Below are 20,630 nucleotides of genomic sequence, written 5' to 3' on the forward strand. Positions count from 1 at the left end.
GGGGGATCATTACTAATTTCATGATAAAATTTCTGTCTACTTATATATTTTGTATAAGATTCTGACAAACAATGATTTTAGTGAATCAATATATAACTCGATTTACAAAAACTCAGTTCACACTTGATTTTATTTCTCTTCTGAATGATCCATTCACTTTACACCAAATATCAGCTAGCTGACTCCTAGGAGGTGCTATCCAATGACTTCTGATGGCTCTCTTTGAGTAACGTCTAGCTTTGACATTTTGTCACTATTGGCACTAAACGAAGCTTCAGTGTTCATCCCTTGGAGATGGTATTCATGCACATTAGCAGTGTGTGGTACACAGATGCTTCTCACTCCGTGCTGGAACTTGAAACAAAGGGACATTCCTGAAAGACAATTAAGACATGTCATAACAACAAATATCTAGTATGAAATATAAATTATTTTAAATGTGATGCCAAAACCATTTATACACACTGATTTTATTATGGCCTTTTTATGTTTTGATTTTGCTTATTTATGTAAATCCATGGGAGATACAGTTAATATTTTTTTTTTGAGAGATTTTTTGCTTTAGGGCACTTGTGCTCACCAGAGAGACAGAAACAAAGAAATCACACTACAGGAGGAATGGTGACACCACAATACCTTCTCCTCCATTCTCCTCTCGGGATTTTGGGCATGCACACATATGCACCCAGTGTGAGTTTTAAGTTGCTGGGTCCGGGACTTGAACTGCTGACAGCTATGTAGAAGTCCAGCGACATAATAATTATTCTATATCCTGTTCCTGATACAGTTGATCTTACAGATCTAGATAATATCTGAATGGACAAATATGTACAACTCAGAGTATGTATTAATCTCTTTTTTAAATTTTTTTTTGCCATAAGGTGTATGCACTTGCCAGAGAGAGGAAAAATGAGAACTGCCCCCTCCCCCAAATGGGAGGGTGGTGATGGCCATGACAAAATCCCTTTTTCATTCTCCTCTCAGGATTTTTGGGCACAAATGCACATGTGCCCAGCGTTTTTTCCAAGTCTTTGGGTCTGGGACTTGAACTATGCAGTTGATTGTATGGGATCCAGCCACCTTAACCACCATACCACCTGGCTGGCCCTATTTATTTTTATGGTATAATTTTAGAGACTTATACTTTTATAGAAAGAGCAATGTTGACTGAATCATAGTTGTTATCTCCAACATTTTGCATTGTCCTCAAGCACCAAAACTATGTACCTTCTAATAAGGCAGCACTGTTTATCTGGAATTGTTGCTAGCTTTATAGTGCTAGGAAAGGGTGATAGAGGAAGAGTGAAAAGGATGGAGAAAATACAGAGTTTTGGTACATTACTTTAGATGTATTCTCTGCCAATCCATGTCACTGTTAACCATGGTTATTTTATATAGCAAATGCTTTGAAAGAAGCTGAGAATCTCTTGGCAAAATTTTCTAGGCAGCTAAACCATTTCTTGGCTACAAATTAAATTTCAAGTTTAATTTTCCAGTTCTTAAAGTAGTAACTTGATGGAAAGTTTGCTGGATCAAGAATGGATTCAGATGGGGACTTGTTAGTTTCTTATTTTCTGTTCTTTCAGGTAGAACATAAAAAAGTCAAAGGACAGAATTCTAAATATTGAGATTTCTGATAACCAATTGTTTTAATCAGATTCCTTATGTAAATAAATTTAAAAATCATGAGTTTGATTTAATATGTGGAGGTCACTAACAGAATACTATATATATATATATTTTTTTTTTTTTGAGAGGTTTTTGCTGTAGAGCACATGCGTTCACCAGAAAGACAGAGAGAGACAGAGAGACAGAAAATGAGAAATCAATCCTCAGGGGGGATGGCCACACTGCAGTCCGTTCTCCTCTCAGGATCTTGGGCATGCATGCACATGCACTCAGCGTAAGTTCAAGCCCCTGGGTGCTGGACTCTAATCCCAGTCGACTACATAGGAGTCCAGTGACATAGCCATTATACCAACTGCTGGTTTTCAGAATACTGTATTTTAAATATAGAAGTATTGTTAATATTTTCTGACTTTTGGTTAGTAAATTTGAACTTGCTGACATTTTCAGTTGACTCCTTTTTAACATTGTTTGAGCCATCACCATTTACCTTGTTCAGTTCCTTCCTTACTTCTGAAGAGATACATGCTAATGCCTTTCTATTTCTAAATTTTGTTTCAAAAATTAGGATTTTTGAAACCCTTCAATTTGAATTATCTGTTTTTATTTATTTATTTATTTTCAGTTGCCAGAAGGTGCAAGAACTCACCAGAGAAAGACAGAGAGAGAGAGATGTAAATGGAGCAAGTACCACCCAAAGGGACATGGTAATGCCATAATACGTTCTACATTTCTCCATCTCTTCATGATTTTGGTCACAGGCATGAATATGTCCAAGGTGTCTTGCCAGCTACTGGGTCCAGGACTTGAACCACACCGTTGGCCATGTGAGATCTCTTAATCTAGGCCATAGGTTGGCTCCTGCTAAATATTTTGACAAAAAATTTCCAGTGGATTTTAAACAAATTATAACCATAGTTAGAAGACTAAAAATGAGGAAAATGTCACAGTAAGAAATTTAGGATGATTTGCATAGAAGTTCTTCAAAATATTTTCAAAATATGATTTGTAATTACTCTTAAAAAAGAGATGTCACATAGTACCATGCTATTTTTAAAATTTTTACATTCTATATCAGCATTGTAACAAAAATATTATATTTAAAGTACTCAAAGCAGATAATTATAAAACCATTTAAAATTTTTGACAACTGTAGCTTTTATTTTTACTGGTAAATATCTCATTTTCTAATAATTAAGCATTTCATGTAACATATATAACCAAATTCTAAGCATAGCTCTGCTCCATAGATTGTTGAATTTAGTGAAAATATTACAAGATAGGGCAAAGTCATTTCAGATCCCATAGACATTTCAAAGACAAGAAGAAAATATTTTAAATATCTGTATGCCAATAATTCCTTAACTTAAAATAGAGAAATTTCTTGAATTAAATGAATTACTGAAACTCAGAAAAAACAGAGCATCTAAATAATCTTATTTTTAAAGAGTTTATATTAATAATTAAAATCTTTCCAACAAAAAAAAAAGTTCTGAGTCTAGGTAGCTTCTCTAGTGAATTATATACAATTTTTCAAGGTGAAAAGAGGCATGAAACATACACTACCTTTTCTGGGAAATAAAGGAGGAGAAAGTAATTTTCATCTTACTCAATAACATAAGGGGTTAACTTAGTACCCAAATCAGGCAATCCATAATAAGCAAAAAACTGTAGACCAATAGTTCTCATCAAATAGATGCAAATCTTTCACAAAATATTAGCTAATAGAATTCATACATACATATGATGGACAACATATCACAAACAAAAGTTCTCTTAAATTCATTTGTTCATGATCATTATAGACTGGAAATGGGTCCCATTTCATATAAACATATTGCAAATATTTTTCCCTGACCTGTGTCTAATATATATCTTCTTTTTTTTATTCCAACTTAGTCCTAGAATAACACACTTTAAAATTTTATAAAATTGATTATTTTATTTAAAATTAATCTCTGTTCATCATTATAGTGTACTGCATGATTTTGCCCTGTAAGAATACACTGCATATCAGTGAAGTCAAAGACATTCCCGTATGCATTATCATCAATGGATAACTTTTCATTTCTGTGTCTATTAAATGTGTTGCTTGTTTTTTTTTTTCCTTTTCCCCTTTCTTCTACCCTTTATTACTCACCTTCTCCTATATTGTCTCTAGTATCTACATACAGTTGCCCTTCCTGCTATTATACCTTCTAATCTTTCAGTTTCTGCTGTAGACTGCAGGCATTTGGTATATGTTAAGTGGGGACGTACAATGCCTCTCTTTCATAATCTGGCTTGTTTTATTTAACATTAAATCTTTTATATTTGTCTTCTTTGTATCAAATGTCAGGATCTCATTGTTTTTCATGACTGAGTAGTATTCCATACTGTACATGTACACTTGTTTAAAAATCCACTCATCTGTTCTTGGGTACTTGGGTTGATTCCATGTTCTAGCAATTGTGAATGATGATGTAATAAACATGTATGTGCAAGTATTTTTCTGAGTGTTTTCCTATCCTTTAGGTAGATATCTAAGAGTGGTCATATGATAGTTCATATGATAGTTCTGTTTGTGGGTTTACGAGGCACCTTTATATTGTTTTTCACATTGGTGGTACTAATTTATACATTCCCACCAACAATGTAGGAGAGTTTCTTTTCACTGTAGCCTCATCAGCATTTATCGTTCTTTATTTTTAATTTTTTTTAATCTTAGTCATTCTGCTTGGGGTTGAGTAGTATCTCCTTGTGGTTTAGATTTGCATTTTCCTTATGATAAGAGAAGTTCAGCATGTCTTATATGCTTTTTGTCTGTTCAGCTCATTTTCCTGTCTTTCAGTTGAATTGATTATTTGTTTATTTTTGCTGGTAAGTTGCTTGAGTTCCCTGTATTTTCTGGTGATCATGCCTTACTTGAGGCATAGTTTGCAAATATATTCCTCTATTCTGAGGATTATCTCACTCTAATTATTGTTTCTTCTACTCTGCATAAGCTTCTTAGTCTGATGTAGTACCACTCTCTATTTTGGGGATTATTGCCTATACTTTGGCAGTCTTATTTAAGAAGTCTTTGTCTACTCCATGATGTCCAAGAGTTTCCTTTGTGTTTTTCACCAGTAGTTTTATAGATTGAGTTTTATGTTTAGATCCTTGATCCATTCTGAGTAGTTGATTTTTGTTAATAGTGAGAGGTAGGGTCCAGTTTTATTTTTCTGCTAATGAATAGACAATTTTTCCAGCTCCATTTGCTGAAAAGATTTTCTTTTCCCCACTGCTTTCTTGTGCCCTTTGTCAAAAATCAGTTGGCTGTATGTTTTGGGATTTCTTTTTGGGCTCTCAGTTCTGTTCCATTGGTCTACCTGCCTGTTTCTGTGCCAATACCACACTGTGTTGATTATCACAGCTTTGTAATATGTTTTGAGGTCAGGAAGGGAGATGCCTTTATTCTTTGTGCACAATATTGCTTTGGCAATATAGGGATTTTTATGATTCCGGACAAACTTTATGATTTTTTTTCTATTTCTGTGAGGAATATCTCTGGTAATTTCATTGGAATTGGATGAATTTATAGATTAATTTGGGCAGGTTTTTCATTTTGATTGTATTAATTCTTTCAATCCAGGAACATGGGATGTCTTTTCACTTTTTTGTATCATTTTAAATTTATTTTTAAAAGTTCTTTTTAAAATAGTTTTCCTTATAGTGGTATTTCACTTGTTTGGTTAGGTTTACTCCTAGATATCTGACTATCTGCACTCTATGGTAGAGAGTGAAATATTGGAGGACATAAAAGCAATGAAAATACTTAACGAGGATAAGACAGTGTGGAATGGTGGGGGGGGGGGGTGAACAAGTAGAGATAGCAAGAGAACAAATAGAGAGGCAGGACATTAGTGGAACCAGATATGACTTATTACCTGTTGATGATGACATGTATAGTATTCTCAACTGGATTGGTCTGAGAAGTATTTCATGATGGGTAAAGTCTTTTTACAAGCAAAATGAGAAATAGTGATTGGTTAAAAAGATATCCTATTTTTTTGTGTGGCTATTGTAAATAGGATTGCTTTCTTTAGTTCTACCTCAGTCTGTTCATTGTTGGTGTTTGTATGCTGATTACTATACAATAATTGCTTCCAGGAGGATTTTTTGTTTTGTTTTGTTGTGTGTTTGTGTGTGTGCCTGTGTATGGATTCTTTTGGATTTCTGTGTATAGCATTATATAATCTGCAAATAGAGATAATTTCAATTCTTCTTTTCCTATTGAGATGCCTTTTATTTGACTCTCTTGTCTGACTATATTGGCTAGAACTTCTGGTACTATGATAAAAAGGAGTGGAGAAAATGGGCAGCCTTGTCTTATTCCAGTTTTTAGTGGAAAAGTTTCATCCTTTCCGCATTCAGCATGATATTAACTATGGATTTATCATATATGACTTTTGTTGTGTTGAGGAATGTCCCTTCTACGAAAATTACACTGACAGTCTTAATCATTAAGGGATGTTGTATATTATTAAATACTTTTTCTGCATGGATTGATATGATCATATGTTTTTTTTTCTTTTCTTCTGTTAATGTGATATATTACATTTATTACTTTATATATGTTGAACCACTCTTGCATCCCTGGAATAAAGCCTACCTGTTCATTGTGTAATCTTTTAAAAAATTTTGTTTATCATTATTATTTTTTAATAATTACTTTATTTGACTTTATTTATCTATTTATCTATTTATTTATTTATTTTAATTTGACCAGAGAGGGATAGAGTGAGACAGAGAGAGAGAGAAAGATAGTGAGAACGCAAGCTGCTGGGTCTGGGACTCAAACTGCAGTTGGCCATGTGGGAGTCTAGTGACCCTAACCACCATGTCACCTGCTGGCCCCATCATAATTATTTTTTTTTTATTTTTTTTTTTTTAGAGGTTTTCACTATAGGGCGTGTGCGCTCACCAGACAGACAGAGAGAGACATAGAGACAGAAAGCGAGAAATCACCCCCCAGGGGGGATGGTCACGCCGCAATCCCTTCTCCTCCATTCTCCTCTCGGGATCTTGGGCACGCACGCACACGTGCCCGGCGTGAGTTTTAAGCCACCGGGTCCAGGACGTGAACCACGGTCGACTACGTGGGAATCCAGCGACATAGCCATTACGCTAACTGCTGGTTCCCCACATAATTATTTTTTAAAAATAATTATCTTATTTAATTTTATTAATCATTATTATTATTAGTTTTTAATTTGACCAGAGAGAGAGAAAGGGAAAATGAGAAAGGAAGTTTCCAGGTCCAGAACTCGAACTGTAGTCAGCCATGTGGGAGTCCAATGCCTAAACCACCATGCCATTTATATTTAGATATAAGACAGTCTTGCTCTTGATAATAAATATATAAACAACTCAGCAAAGAATGGCAAAATATTTTAATATACACTTCACAAAAAAGATGTAAGAATGACCAGTGGGCATGCAAAAGATGCTGAACATTATTTGTCATGAGGGTAATTCAAATGAACCACATTAAGCCCTAACTATATACTTCCTGGAATGATAGGAGAATTTATTTTTTGTGTGTATTGGTAAAGATGTGGAACACTTGGAAGTCTCATTCATTTCTTATGGAAATTTGAAAACATATTACTATTTCAAAAATATTTTGGCAGGTTATTATTAAATGAAACCTACTAAACTACTTTTTTTTTGGGGGGGGGAGATTTTTGCTATAGGACGCTTGCACTCACCAGAAAGGCAAAGAGAGATAGAGAGACAGAAAGTGAGAAATCATCCCTCCCCACCCCCCAGGGGATAGCCATGCTGCAATCCCTTTTCCTCCATTTTCCGCTTGGGATTTGGGGCACACACACATGCACCCAGCATGAGTTTAAGCCACTGGGTCCGGGACTCGAACCATGGTTGGCTACATGGGAGTCCAGTGACATAGCCATTATGCCAACTGCTGATCCTGAAACCTACTTAACTATGACTATTAATCCTGCTCTTCACTATTTAACCAAGGGAAAAGAAAACATGTCCAGGGTCAGCAAATGGCATGGAGGTTAAGGCACTGGTTTCCCCATGGTTGGCTGCACTGATTCACACCACCTAGACCTCCTGGTCTGAGAGTCTCACTGGGCACATGTGCATTCATGCCCCAAATCCTGAGAGACTGGAGGAGAAGGTATTGCAGTGTAGCCATCCTCCCTGGGGGATGACTTCTCACTCTCTCTTTCTGTCTCTTTCTAAGGAACACACATACCCTATAGTAATAACAAAAAGAAAATAATAAAGATGTGCACAAAAATTGTCATGATAGTTAGAATCATAATAGCCCCCAAGGAAAACTTTCAATTGCCAACAGGTAAATGGATGAATAAGTCATGGTATATTCATATTTGAACAATACAGAGCAACAAAAAGAACAAACTAATGATGTATGCAGCAACATAAATTAATGTCATGCTGGGTAAAAGAATCCAGATGCAAAAGAGTCTATACTATCTAATTCTACTCTATTAAATTCTTGGGTAGACAAAATAGATTTGTAGTGATAAATAGCAAATCATGATTGCCAAGGTTCAGGGACTTGATCACCAAGGGGTCGAAGAGAATGTTTTTGGGTGATGGAGATGTTCCATATCTTTGTTGTGATGGTGGTTACCTAAGTGTACACATTTGTTGAAATTCATTATCAATACATTTTGCTAATTACACACACACACACACACACACACACACACACATATATCATCAATCTTGTTTAGAAATATGGCTTCAGTACATATTTTTTAGACAAACATGTTCTATGTCTTTTTAACTCATCATCAATGAAATGGTTTACTGAAAAACAAGTGGAAAGGCAATATCAAACAACAAAATAAATAGGTATGCAGTGAACTTCAATACCACTGCAGTTGCAGTGTTCAAATTACTCTTCATACAGCAGAGCAGCTCAGCTGTTTTCCTCACAAATTCCATATATTGCTAGTCTATAAATTCCTGAATTTCTAACAGACTCTGCTACCTGGTGGTGTGACAAGCTTATTACATTTTTGAAGTTGGAATCCAGGATTGGCTTTCTGGGTTAAAAATTCCGGTTGCCCTCTCTTTCTTTGTAATTTTGTCTCCAATAATTGTGTTTTGTAAGCGAGGTCTGAGGGGATAATGAAGCATGCACATGAGCAGAAGAGTAATGAGTAACTAAACAAGATTAAGAAAAATAAAAGTCGGACAGGCAGATGGTATAGTGGTTGCATCCCACTTGGCTAACCATGATTTGAGTCTCAGACATGGCAGCTTTAGACACATGCTGGGTACAAGTACATACATGCCCAAGATCCCAGGAGGAGAATAGAAGAGAAGGGATTGCAGTGTGGGCATCCCCACGGGGGGCTGATTTCTTACTTTCTATCTCTCTGTCTCTCCAGCAAGTACATGTGCCCTAAAGCAAAAATCTTTCTAAAAATTGAACCAATATATGGCATAATGGTTACGTCACTAAACTCCCACATAGTTGACCGTGGTTTGTGTCCTGGACATGGCGGCTTGAAACTCTCACTGAGTGCGTGTGCGTGCATGCCCAAAATTCTGAGCAGAGAATGGTGTGGCCGGAGAAGGGACAGCTGAGTGACCATTCACCTTGGGGATGATTTCTCACTTTTTTCTCTTTGTCTCTCTGTTGAACAAATGTGCTCTATAGTAAAAAAAAAAAAAAAAAAAAAAATCTCTCTTTTTTTAAAAAAAAAGAAAAAGAAAAGCAATACATTTCTAAACATGATGGAAAATTCTGACGTAGTTTTCCTTCTGATCACATCTGCTAGTGGCTTTTATTTTCATAGGCATAGTTCAAAGGGTATGTTTACATTCTGGCATTGCTTGTTTTCCCAGATTTTCACATGTCTTCACTGATTTGGCACTTTAGAATTCGGATGATTGTAAAGCAGTTTTTCATTTCATATATTCTCCAAAAGGATTGCCATGGTGGAAATAAACTGAACATTTTCTCAGAAAAGGATATTTGTCTATTGATTGACATTCTTTTTGTAAGTCAAAATTGATGATTTTGAATTATAAAGGCAGCACAAAATTATTGCTAAAAAAGGAATATCAAAGCATATGAAGCATAAAAATTGAAAAGCCATATTCTTACCCCTCTCGATCCCGTAATTCTGCTTCCTAGCGGTAACTACAAATAATGGCTCCATACCTCTCCTTTTGGAATCTGTCTCTGTGTGTGTCTCATCTTCCCAGAACTGGCATTTTAACTCTCAACAACACGTTGCAGCTATCTTTCCATGTCAATATCTATGTGCCTGCTGTGTTTCATGTATTATATATTCTGACTTTTAAAACCAATTCTAAATGGGTTGTTTCTAAATTATCAAAATGTAAATAACCTGCAATGAACAGATGTTTATTTTTTATATTTATCATTTATAATAAACTTTTAGGGCATAAAATGACATAAAGGACATAAGGATATGAAATGAATGCATTGTTTTGGTGAATTATTAGCCATGTTATGAAAATCAACCACCCTACTTCTGCATAATATTAAGAATAGCATCTCTCCCTAGTTACTAGTTCAGAATCACTGTTTAGGCAAATTCACCAGAACCCTAAAAAAGGTTCTTAATACTAACCATGATGATAATAATAGGAATAATCATGAGTTTACTTTGTTGCAAATACATACATTAAAAATGGGCTCCCACTCTTTACTATTTTTAAAATTACTGCCTCGGGGTAAGTGATCAGAAACTGCCCTGCAGAGCTAACAACACAGAAAGAGCAGGAAGAAAACCTTGGTTTTCTGTGCGGAAACCTTCAGCACTTTACTGAGAAGTAAGATCAGAGGATCGCAGCCTCTCTTTCCTCTTTTTAAAATTACTGCCTCGGGGTAAGTGATCAGAAACTGCCCTGCAGAGCTAACAACACAGAAAGAGCAGGAAGAAAACCTTGGTTTTCTGTGCGGAAACCTTCAGCACTTTACTGAGAAGTAAGATCAGAGGATCGCAGCCTACAAGATGTTCCTTCTGACTCCTGCCCAACATCAGATTCCACACACGTGGAGACTCTCATTAGGGCTGCTGTTGTGATGCATGCCTAGAGAGGATTGACAGTTATTTTGATCAACAAGGTTGACAGTTTGGATTTTGGCTTTTTTCATAGTGTTGCTTTAACATTCAGCTCAATACTTTCCAGATGCTACCTGTCATCACTCATTTGTGGACTGCAGGTCTATCCGGGAGGTCTTTCTACTTACTGCCTGTCTTCGCTCTTCCCATCCTGGGGTGGGCCATTACCTCTAGCCCTACTTTGAATCAAGAAGTCTAAGACGGCTTTTGTTCTATGTAGGCACTCAGTATGCTCACTCTGACATCAGTTTGAAATCTCAATGACTATACAAGTTTCCCTCCTTCTCTCACACTTCAATCTGGGTGCTGATTCCAATTTCTCATAGGAATTGTCTTCTTTGTGTCACTTTGTTCTTATTGTTTTCCCTTAGCCTTTTCCTAGAGTCTATTTATACTACTTGAACTTTTAATCAGTATGAGATTAGAAAAAAATCTGGACTTAAGTAAACAGAGACTACTTTAAGGGATTTGAGTATGGTAGGGGTTGTGTGGTGGGAGAGACTTTTGCAAATAATAGCGCGGCAGGAAGAATGCTTTGCCATGAACGCACAAAAATATTAGAGGTTAATCAGAAAATGACTTGTCTTGTAGAGGGAGGGATAAACACGTTTAGAAAGAACCAGATGTGGGAAAATGGTATGAGTGAGTGACTGAAAAGACAGTAGATTGGAGAATGCTCTACACTGAGGTTAGTATTAATGTATTCCTAGGTAGGGCCTTTCAGAAGGGGTTCTGCAGTGACTCAGGATGAGGGTGGATTAAAACCAAGATACCTGGAGGAATGAGAGAAACTTAGCTAGTGGGGACTACTGACTAATCAACTAATTATTTGTGAGGCAGAGTGGGAATTTGGACACTGTCTGTCTGGCCCTGTTTTAGATAGTCAAGATGGAGTACCTCAACAATTAAAAAACCAGAATTTTTATTTAAAAATTGCTATATAATCTACATAAAGTAAGATGCACAGACAGACCTTAGGTGTTTATTATGATAAGTTTAGCTAAGCCATCTGAGAATGTTTCTTTGCAATAATACACTCTCTGAAATGTAAAAAGAAGAGAAATTTTTTTAACTATGGTTATTTCCCATGATCACAGGGTTCAGAAAAAATTCAGCAGTTCTATCAGATGTCCTTATTTCTTTGTCACTAATCTATTCTTCTCAGAAATGTGGCATGTTTTTCCCTGTGTTTTAGTTTTGTTCTGGAGTTCACAATGACCTTTTTTTTTTTTTTATTGGAGAGGTTTTCGCTATAGGGCGCGTGCATTCGCCAGACAGAGAGAGACATAGAGACAGAAAGTGAGAAATCACACACACACACCCAGGGGGGGATGGTCACACTGCAATCCCTTCTCCTCCATTCTCCTCTCGGGATCTTGGGCACACACGCACACGTGCCCGGCGTGAGTTTTAAGTCACCGGGTCCAGGACGCGAACCATGGTCGACTACGTGGGAGTCCAGCGACATAGCCATTATGCTAACTGCTGGTTCCCCACAATGACCTTTTTAAAAAATACCTTTTTACAGTGTGATGTGCTTTCAAATCCTCATTATAATTGATATTTCGTCTCAACCACCGAACTCTGTATGTGTGGCTGGGTTTTTCTTCTCTATTTTTTTCTGAGTTAGATTCACTATTTCCTTGTATTTTCTTGGTTTACTTTCTCCTTTGGCAAAAGTCACATTTTTAAGTAACTTCCTATGAAAAGGTGGCTGGAAGGTACATTTTTTGAATCAGAAAATGTCTTCATTCTTTGAAGTAATCAATAGTTTGGAGGAGGTGCACAGTTCTAGGCTACAGATCATTTTTCCTCGTGACTAAGGCACTGTTTCAAAGCCATGGTTTTCTCACCTCCAGTGCTACTCTTGGAAATTCTGCTGTAACTTTTGCTGTGTGTTTGTTGGTGGTCTATTTATCATCTGGTTTCTTTTAAAATCTTCTCTTTATACTTGATATTTTAAAACCTCACTTAAATTTGCCTAGGTTTGAGTCCATTTCATTTAGTTGTCAGAGCTTTTAATAGGTGCTTCAATTCTACATACTGCTTACGTAATCATTGCCGCTTTTCTTATCTTCAATCTTTTCTCCCTGAAAATCTTGTTATGATATTAGGAGTCCTAGATTAATCCTTTATGTCTCTTTTCAGAAAAGACCGTATCTTACATCTTCTCTTCTTGCTGTTTTGATTTCAGGGAGATTTTTTCCATTTTATTGTTGTCTTATTCATGAATTTGTCTGGCGCTATTGAGAGTGGTTATCCCTCCACGTTCAGTGGTCCAGGCTGTGTCCTCTGTCTCCTTCTTCAGCTGTGCACGTGCACACACCGCTCCTCAAGCTCTAGATGTTTCTTGGATCTATTCTCTATTCCTTCCTCCCCTAAGCCCATCTCTTAATAAGAATTGGTACCATTTTTTATTTCTCAGCCTTCATTTACTGAGACAATGGAAAAGAAAGGAGATAATGGTAGCAACTGTTGTCCTTTTTTTTGTTTTATTATTATTACCAAGTCATTTTATTCAGAATTTTGTGTTTGTTTCCTGAATCAATAAACACTGTACAGAACAATGTAAAAACATCTCCCTCCTCTGCTCCCCTAACCTGGTGACAACCTCACTTGGAAACTCTCCCTCCAGATTTAGTCCAGAAGTTGAAGTTGAGTGATGTATTTTAGCCCATGGAATCATTTTCAGAGGAACTCAGCTGGGGTGAGAAGAGCCTCTACATGGGGGTGACTAGGTTAGGAAAATAGTGTTTTTCTGGGAGAAGAGATAGCATCTGGGGCAAGAACATACCCCCCAAAACATTTACATTTCCTTCTTTTGCCCCAAAAAGTGAGGTTTTTTTGCTTGTTTGTTTGTTTGTTTGTTTGTTTTTTAAAGTGACAATATGTTCTTTTCTCCCTCCTCAGTCCCTCCCAGGACTGAACCCTGGCTGGGACTAGGTAATAGGACAATCCTTCTCCAATGAGACTAGCAACAACGAGGAGCATTTCCCCAGTGGAAGTGTTGTAGAAGTTCTTGATTTCTGAGTCCTTGTGTCTGCATCTGTCACCATGTTGATAGCTACACCCTTATGGCCAAAATGTTTATTACACTGAACTCTGAATGTAGTTTTTTTTCCTGTGGGTGAGAATGGCACAGTTAATAATAAAGAAGTCTGCAACATGTTAACGTCTCTGGCCAGCAGGTCAGTGGTGATCAATTCTCTGCTAAAGCTGGTTGGAATTCCCTCATGATTACAACTCATTCCTTTTGATCTGTATCTTCAGGCATGGTGGAGACAGCGAAATTTCAGATTTGCAGCTTCTCAGTGAGCCAATCAACTTTCCTTTGAGTGTTGATGAAGATGGAGGCCAGGACTTCACGTAAGTTCACAGCATTTCGAGCTTTTACCTCTCTCCTTCTGTGTTGTAGAATTAATGGATACCATCTAGAGTCAATTCATTATTTTGGGGAAATATCCAAATGAAGTCCCTCATGAATTTCTTGGTCACCTCAAATATGTTTGAAGGCATGGAAGATGATAGTAAAACTAATCGGGTGTTGCTTTTGGAATACATCATAGAGCTTGTCCTTGAATCCACAGCTTAACATTTCATCAGCTTTATCTGATTCAAACATCTTGATGTATTTGACAGACAGGCATCTCCAGCTAAGCATATCAATCACATAGCTGGGATATGGATATGTGGTGATATGGGAGGCTTCTATTGAAAGCTTTTGCACCTGAGCTTACATGTTGGCACCCTTAATATAGGCAAGATAGGAGGCACCCAGATATCTTTTAGTGTCATGACTATCTTCTCTTATCTGTTGAGCTAATTCTCAAGTGAAGACCAGGCCAAAGACTGAGTGACCTTTAGATCCAATTTGATTTGTTACAAAATTGGTATGTCAAATGTGGCCAGATTCTCAGTCTCAATTGGCATAAACCTTGATCCAGAGAAGGTGGCTTGTAGCTGAGTGGTAGAGGGCATCTGTGTAGACGCCATGGAGGAGGGCCTTGGAGTTTCATGTCTTCACAACTGTCAACAGTCTCATTTTAGTTACTGTAGATGACGCTTGGGACTCCGTCTCATCAAGGCCACTGTGTCCTGACTGGGAATCCTTGCTCACAAATGTGATCCTTAGAAATTTTCTTGTACTTACAAGCACAAAAATTTAGGTTTTTCAAAGCTCTGTCATTTGAATAGCACCAATCTATTCAGTCTAGTTGAAAACCTAAACACAATGCTCTTAACATATGTCCATTAAAAATTTACAAATGACAGTTTTAAAGGAGTTAAAAATGTGCCACCCTCAAATATGCTGCTCTAGCATTTGACTATTTTGAATTAAAAGCACTTGCATGCACACACACACACACACACACACACACACACACACATACACTCACCAGCAGTTGCAAGAATATCATCCTTACCTCCATTCTGTTACTTTTCTTTAAATTTTAATTTATTTTATACATTTATTCACTGTACATATCTATAGCTTGTAAAATGTAAAATGAATTTACTCAACATGAATACTCTTGAAATTCCCATGTGAAAGACATCTTCTCGATACCAAAAGAAAAATGACATTCTTGTCATCAAGGGCAGAACATCAACGCTGAGAAAAAATGAGCAAACAAACCTTGTTAAACTATCTTTTATCTTCTAGTCACTTCCCTACCTGACTAACTACCATAGTCCAAGTCCCTTTGCCCTATCACATTTAACAATTTTTTGTTCTTTGTCCAATTCTGTATATAAGTAATTGACTCTAGCTGTTTCTTTGGAGCTTCATTTTCTTATAAGGGCTCCTAGGTCATGTAGAGCTTGAATAAATATGTACATACTTGACTCCTGCTACTCTGTCTTATGTCAATTTCATTGCTGGGCCAGCTGGGACCCTAAGAGGATGAAGGTGGAGTTTTGAATTTCCTTCTTTTCCATTGATTTTTTCCCTAGTATAAATCCTTTCATGTCAGTGTGTACCCTAAAAATCTTCTAATGAGTTAAAATCTATTTATATATAACATTGACATCATTTTGTATTCCTTGAGGACATTCCCTAAATTCACAACAATATGGAGCTTGAAATATTTCGCTCTTCACATTCCTACTACAATGTTGCGATCACTTAAGAGGCAGTGTACGGGAAGGGAGATGTCTTCAGATGGAGAACGTGTCTTTACTTCACTCTTGTTAACTTATGGAATCTAGACATATTGCTCAGATTATTCAACATCTTTTAGCTTCAATTTCCTGGAAAGGTTGAATTAAAAAAAAAATCACCTTCGAAGTCTTTTTATTACTAGAGTTTCGTATTGTTTTAATTCTAAATAAAGATAGGATATTTAGTTCGTATTCTATAAAGTAGTCAAAGTCAAGAATTGTGCCAATATCTGGCACACAGGGGGTGTTCAATAAATTTACTGAATGAGAACAATTGGACATGGAACTGATATTCACACAGTTCATCAGTCAATGAACACATATTCATGTGTTGTCTTAGTGCTAGCCCTCATTCTAAGCTGGGGGAAAAACAGTGGACAGACAGAGAACGAGGGTCTGATTTCGTGTAGCATGCATTCTAGTGGGAAAAGACAGATAAAAATACAGAAAGATGTGCATTCAATATAATTGTGAAAGACGGTATTTAAGAACTAAACATAGTAAAAAAGACTTGACAAATGGTTGGGTTGTGCAATTTGAGAAGGCATGTCCAGTAAAAACATCTGTGAAGTGACATCTGAGCAGCTAATGCAAAGACCTTGAGGCAGGAACATTTAGAGAATGGAAATGGCATGGAACCCTTGGACGGCAGTGATAAGGCAGAGGCTGGAGAGTTAGTGGGGAGACAGAGTATGAGACTCTTCCAAATCAGAGTAAGGATTTTAGATTTTACCCTGTTTAATGTAGGTCGTTAAAAGATTTTTAAGTACACAGCAACAAGAAAGAATTTATAGTAGAAAAATATTTCTGGCTCTGTTGGTTATATCAAGAATGGATCCAATTGCTCTGTTTACATAATAACCTACTCTCATCCAGCATTTTATATTTCTCTTGTTTGCTTATTTTTCCCTTTTAGTCCTTTTCCCCATCCCACATACTTTATATATTTACTTACTGCTTATTGTCTGTGGTTCCCATTAGAATGCAAATTCTACAGTGGTCAGGATTTTTGTTTTTGTATCCCCTGAAGATAGAAAAGTTCCTAATACACAGTATGCTCCTAATAAATATTATTGAATTAACCAATAGATTTCTAAGGGGAGATAGGGCTCAATTAGAACACAAAGATCAGATATATAGCCACAGTAAAAATCCATGTGGAAGCAGGGCCAGCAGGTGTCATAGTGGTTAAAGCACTGGACTCTCAAATGGCCCACCATGGATTTGAACCCAGCGGCTTGAAAATCATTTTGGGTATATGTGCATAAGTACTCAAAATTCTGGGAGGAGAATGGAAGAGAGGGGATTGCAGTGCAGCCATTTCCACTGGGGATGAGTTTTCACTTTTCCTCTAACTCTAGCTCTCCATTTTTCTCTGGCAAGCACATGTGCCCTGTGGCAAAAGCTTAAAAAAATAAAATCTGTGTAGGGATATATAATGTTTTGGACAAGCACGTTTGAAATAAAGATAAAAATGTCAAAAAATTAAAACTTTATCAAACTTTATTATTTATGAAGACTCAAGAATGGGGTTCCTAGGTTGTTAATTAACAACTACATAAGACTGGGATGTTATTTTATGAAATAGAAGCATGAAGGGGAGATGCCTATGTTAGTGAAGAAGTTAGAGGAAATCAAGATGCTCATATGTTAGACAAATAGAAGTATCAGGTACATATATAACCTGATACTTATATATATACATATATAGCCTTATACTCAGATAAGAGGTCTTTGAAAGATACTAATTTGATAATCATCAGCATAAAAATGGTACCTAAAACTACTGATATTGATGAGTTTATCTAGAATAAGAATCACAACAGTGCACTCTTATATCTGATTTCATTTTCCATTGTTTCCGTTACCTGAGGTACAATAAGATATTTTGAAAAAAAGAGAGAAAGAGAGAGAGAGAGAGAGAGAGACCATATTCACACAAAATTTAATACAGTATATTTTTCTAATTGGTCTACTTTATTATTAGCTATTATTGTTAATCTCTTACTGTGCCATTCTGTAAATTAAACCTCACCATAGGTGTGTATGTACAGTAATGTATGTAGGATTCAGTACTGTCTGTGGTTTCAGGCATCTACTGGAGTTGTGGAGTGTATCCCTGTAGGTAAAGGAGGGATAATATACACTGAGAAAAGCAGAGGGCTCATGACCAAGCGATGAGTCAGTCTAGAGTTAGTCTAATATTTTAGTGGGGAGGACTGCAGAGTAAATATGTAAGAACACTTTGATATAGTAAGTATGGATGGCTCTGTGGAAGGAGCACAGGACAGGGAGTGAAGAAAGACATAAACAGGTTGAATGCAGCTGAGAGGCAAATGATGAGGACATAGAAGTGTCATTTGGTTTTTGGCAAGACCAGGGCAATTGGAGTGCTTAGAATGCAAGTCTGCTGAGACATGGTCGAAAGTGAATCAGAAAGAAGAAAGAAAACAGTTTTCATTGTGAATAAAGAGAAGAAACATGACAATGGGTAAAGACAGATATATTGATCAGGAAAGAGGGGGACAGTTACGGGAAGACATTTTTCAGCTGATAGTGGATAATGGGAGATGTGCTAGGTACAACTGTTTTGAAGAGGTGGTGTTTTCATAAACCTCAGTAAGCAAGGCTACTCGATTACATTATTTATCAAGATATCTTCAACTCTAATGACTCCCGTGTTGGACGGAGACCTCAGAGTTGAGATGATCTGACTCTCCGCCCCTGCGGTTTACTGTTTTGGGGCTTTGCCTAGAATCTTGACTCTTTTTGGTACTTGCCATATTACTCTCTGAGCCTGTATTTGTTTTCTCCTAATTGGGAACAATAATAATATCCACCTTTTGGTGGACATTAAGTGAACAATATCTATATGGATCGACTTGAATTCTTTGTGTTTGAAGTGTGTAACTACCTAATTGGTCAACGTGCAGTTTTTATTTTGTGCCCTAAGGCAGTGCTGCACCGTAAGTACCCCGAAGAAAGAAATTACATTTTACCCACCTTTGTATCCTCGGTCTCCAGCAGTGTGCTTTTCCTCAGAGTTGGTCCTCATAAATGTCTGCCAAATTAAATGAAAAGCTGAAACACGAAGCAGCTTCCTGTAAATTGTAGACCATGCCAGAGTTAGACATAACTACATTCATTCTGGCTTTGTAGCCCTGCCCTTGATACTTTTAGGATGGGGAATAGTCTTACAAAGGATCTATTTGGCACTTCAGTGAGAGGAGCTGCTTTGGAACATGCATGTGTTCTATCATATCTGCCCTAAGTCACACAGCAGTGGTTTAGCTTCCGATTTCCTTAACTGTTTCATTATCATTCATCTATGACTGAGCAGAATAATTTGTTGTAATTTTACCAATAACAATGTTTTGATATCAGCATTTCACTTCAGCCCTGAGAGTTTCTTAATAAAGGCTTTTGGGTTTGATCTTGAACATTTCAGTCCTTTTTTTTTTTTTTTTCCTCTTTTTTTTTTTTTTGGAGAGATTTTCACTGTAGGGCGTGTGTGCTCGCCAGACAGACAGAGAGAGACATAGAGACAGAAAGCGAGAAATCACCCCCCAGGGGGGATGGTCACGCCACAATCCCTTCTCCTCCATTCTCCTCTCGGGATCTTGGGCATGCACGCACACGTGCCCGGCGTGAGTTTTAAGCCACCGGGTCCAGGACACGAACCACGGTCGACTACGTGGGAGTCCAGCGACATAGCCATTACGCTAACTGCTGGTTCCCAACATTTCAGTCCTTTATCATGTGTCTTAAATTAGTTCAGTGCAGCTAATAAGGATTCCTGGAAGCCATCACGGAGCCCTGGCACACATGACCCAAAACTGTGCTTTCCAGTGCCTAAACTCGTTAGAATTAGCCCTAAAAAATAGCCATGTGCTCATGTCATATTTTGTCATATTAACTTTCCTTCCTTGCCCCTTCTGAGCTCTCCTCACAAACTCACCCGTTAAAGTATTGAGTAGTTTAAGATCATAAAATAAAGGTTCAGCAGGTATAATTTCTTCAGCCTGTAGAGACCGTCTGTGGTTTTATTGTGTCTTGCTCATACAAATGCATGGATCTCTATTAACAAATTAGATTTGGATTGGATTAGTTTAGATTTAAGAGAAAGGATCTTTTCATTTAAGTGGGAATAATTGAAATTAATGAGATGAAATATTTAAATTCAGCATTTATCTTTTGCCCATAGAAAGGCCTTTACATGTACCAAAATCAAGTTTTTTTTTTTTTTTTTTTTTTTAAGCAATGTTTTCCAAGAATCAGAGAAAGGACACTTACTGTCTTTGAGTGAATATTGACATATCTAAAAAATATTACAGAATTTAGTGGGGCCAGATTATGTATTAAAAGATAAAAATATAGGTCCCGGATCTATACCAAATCTTGGCATTAGTTCACTGTGGTTCATTAGGTGGAATTGGTTTTCAAAGAATAATATGTACATGGGATAAAGACTCAGTTATCTCCTACATATCAGATTTATGAGGTTGAATAGTATCTGGCAATGAATATCAACCCCTTAAAATATTCATACTATTTAATTTTACCTCTGAGGACAAACCCTAGGAAAAATGGACCGAATTGCTGCCACAGCTTCAAAAACCACAACCAACCTATCTGTCCCCCAAGTTTCAGAAACATTTAATGTAGCAATAGTTTAAAACATTAAAAAAGATAAGAACAAAGTCCATGGTCACAATGGTG

The 20,630-nt window shown here is 36.9% G+C and overlaps 1 long non-coding RNA gene across 1 annotated transcript; it reads right to left on the reverse strand.

Annotated features, from left to right (window-relative positions):
* Positions 1-166: 166 nt before the first annotated feature.
* LOC114006926 (uncharacterized) lies at positions 167-19,932 on the reverse strand. The gene is made up of 3 exons (XR_003548582.1): positions 19,870-19,932; positions 18,915-19,012; positions 167-374 (listed from the first exon to the last, which is right to left on the reverse strand). It is a non-coding gene; the product is annotated as an uncharacterized LOC114006926 (long non-coding RNA).
* Between the last annotated feature and the right edge of the window lie 698 nt (positions 19,933-20,630).

The sequence above is a fragment of the Tupaia chinensis genome, unplaced genomic scaffold (assembly GCF_000334495.1).
Source record: "Tupaia chinensis unplaced genomic scaffold, TupChi_1.0 Scaffold000100_1, whole genome shotgun sequence".
Lineage (NCBI taxonomy): Eukaryota > Metazoa > Chordata > Mammalia > Scandentia > Tupaiidae > Tupaia > Tupaia belangeri.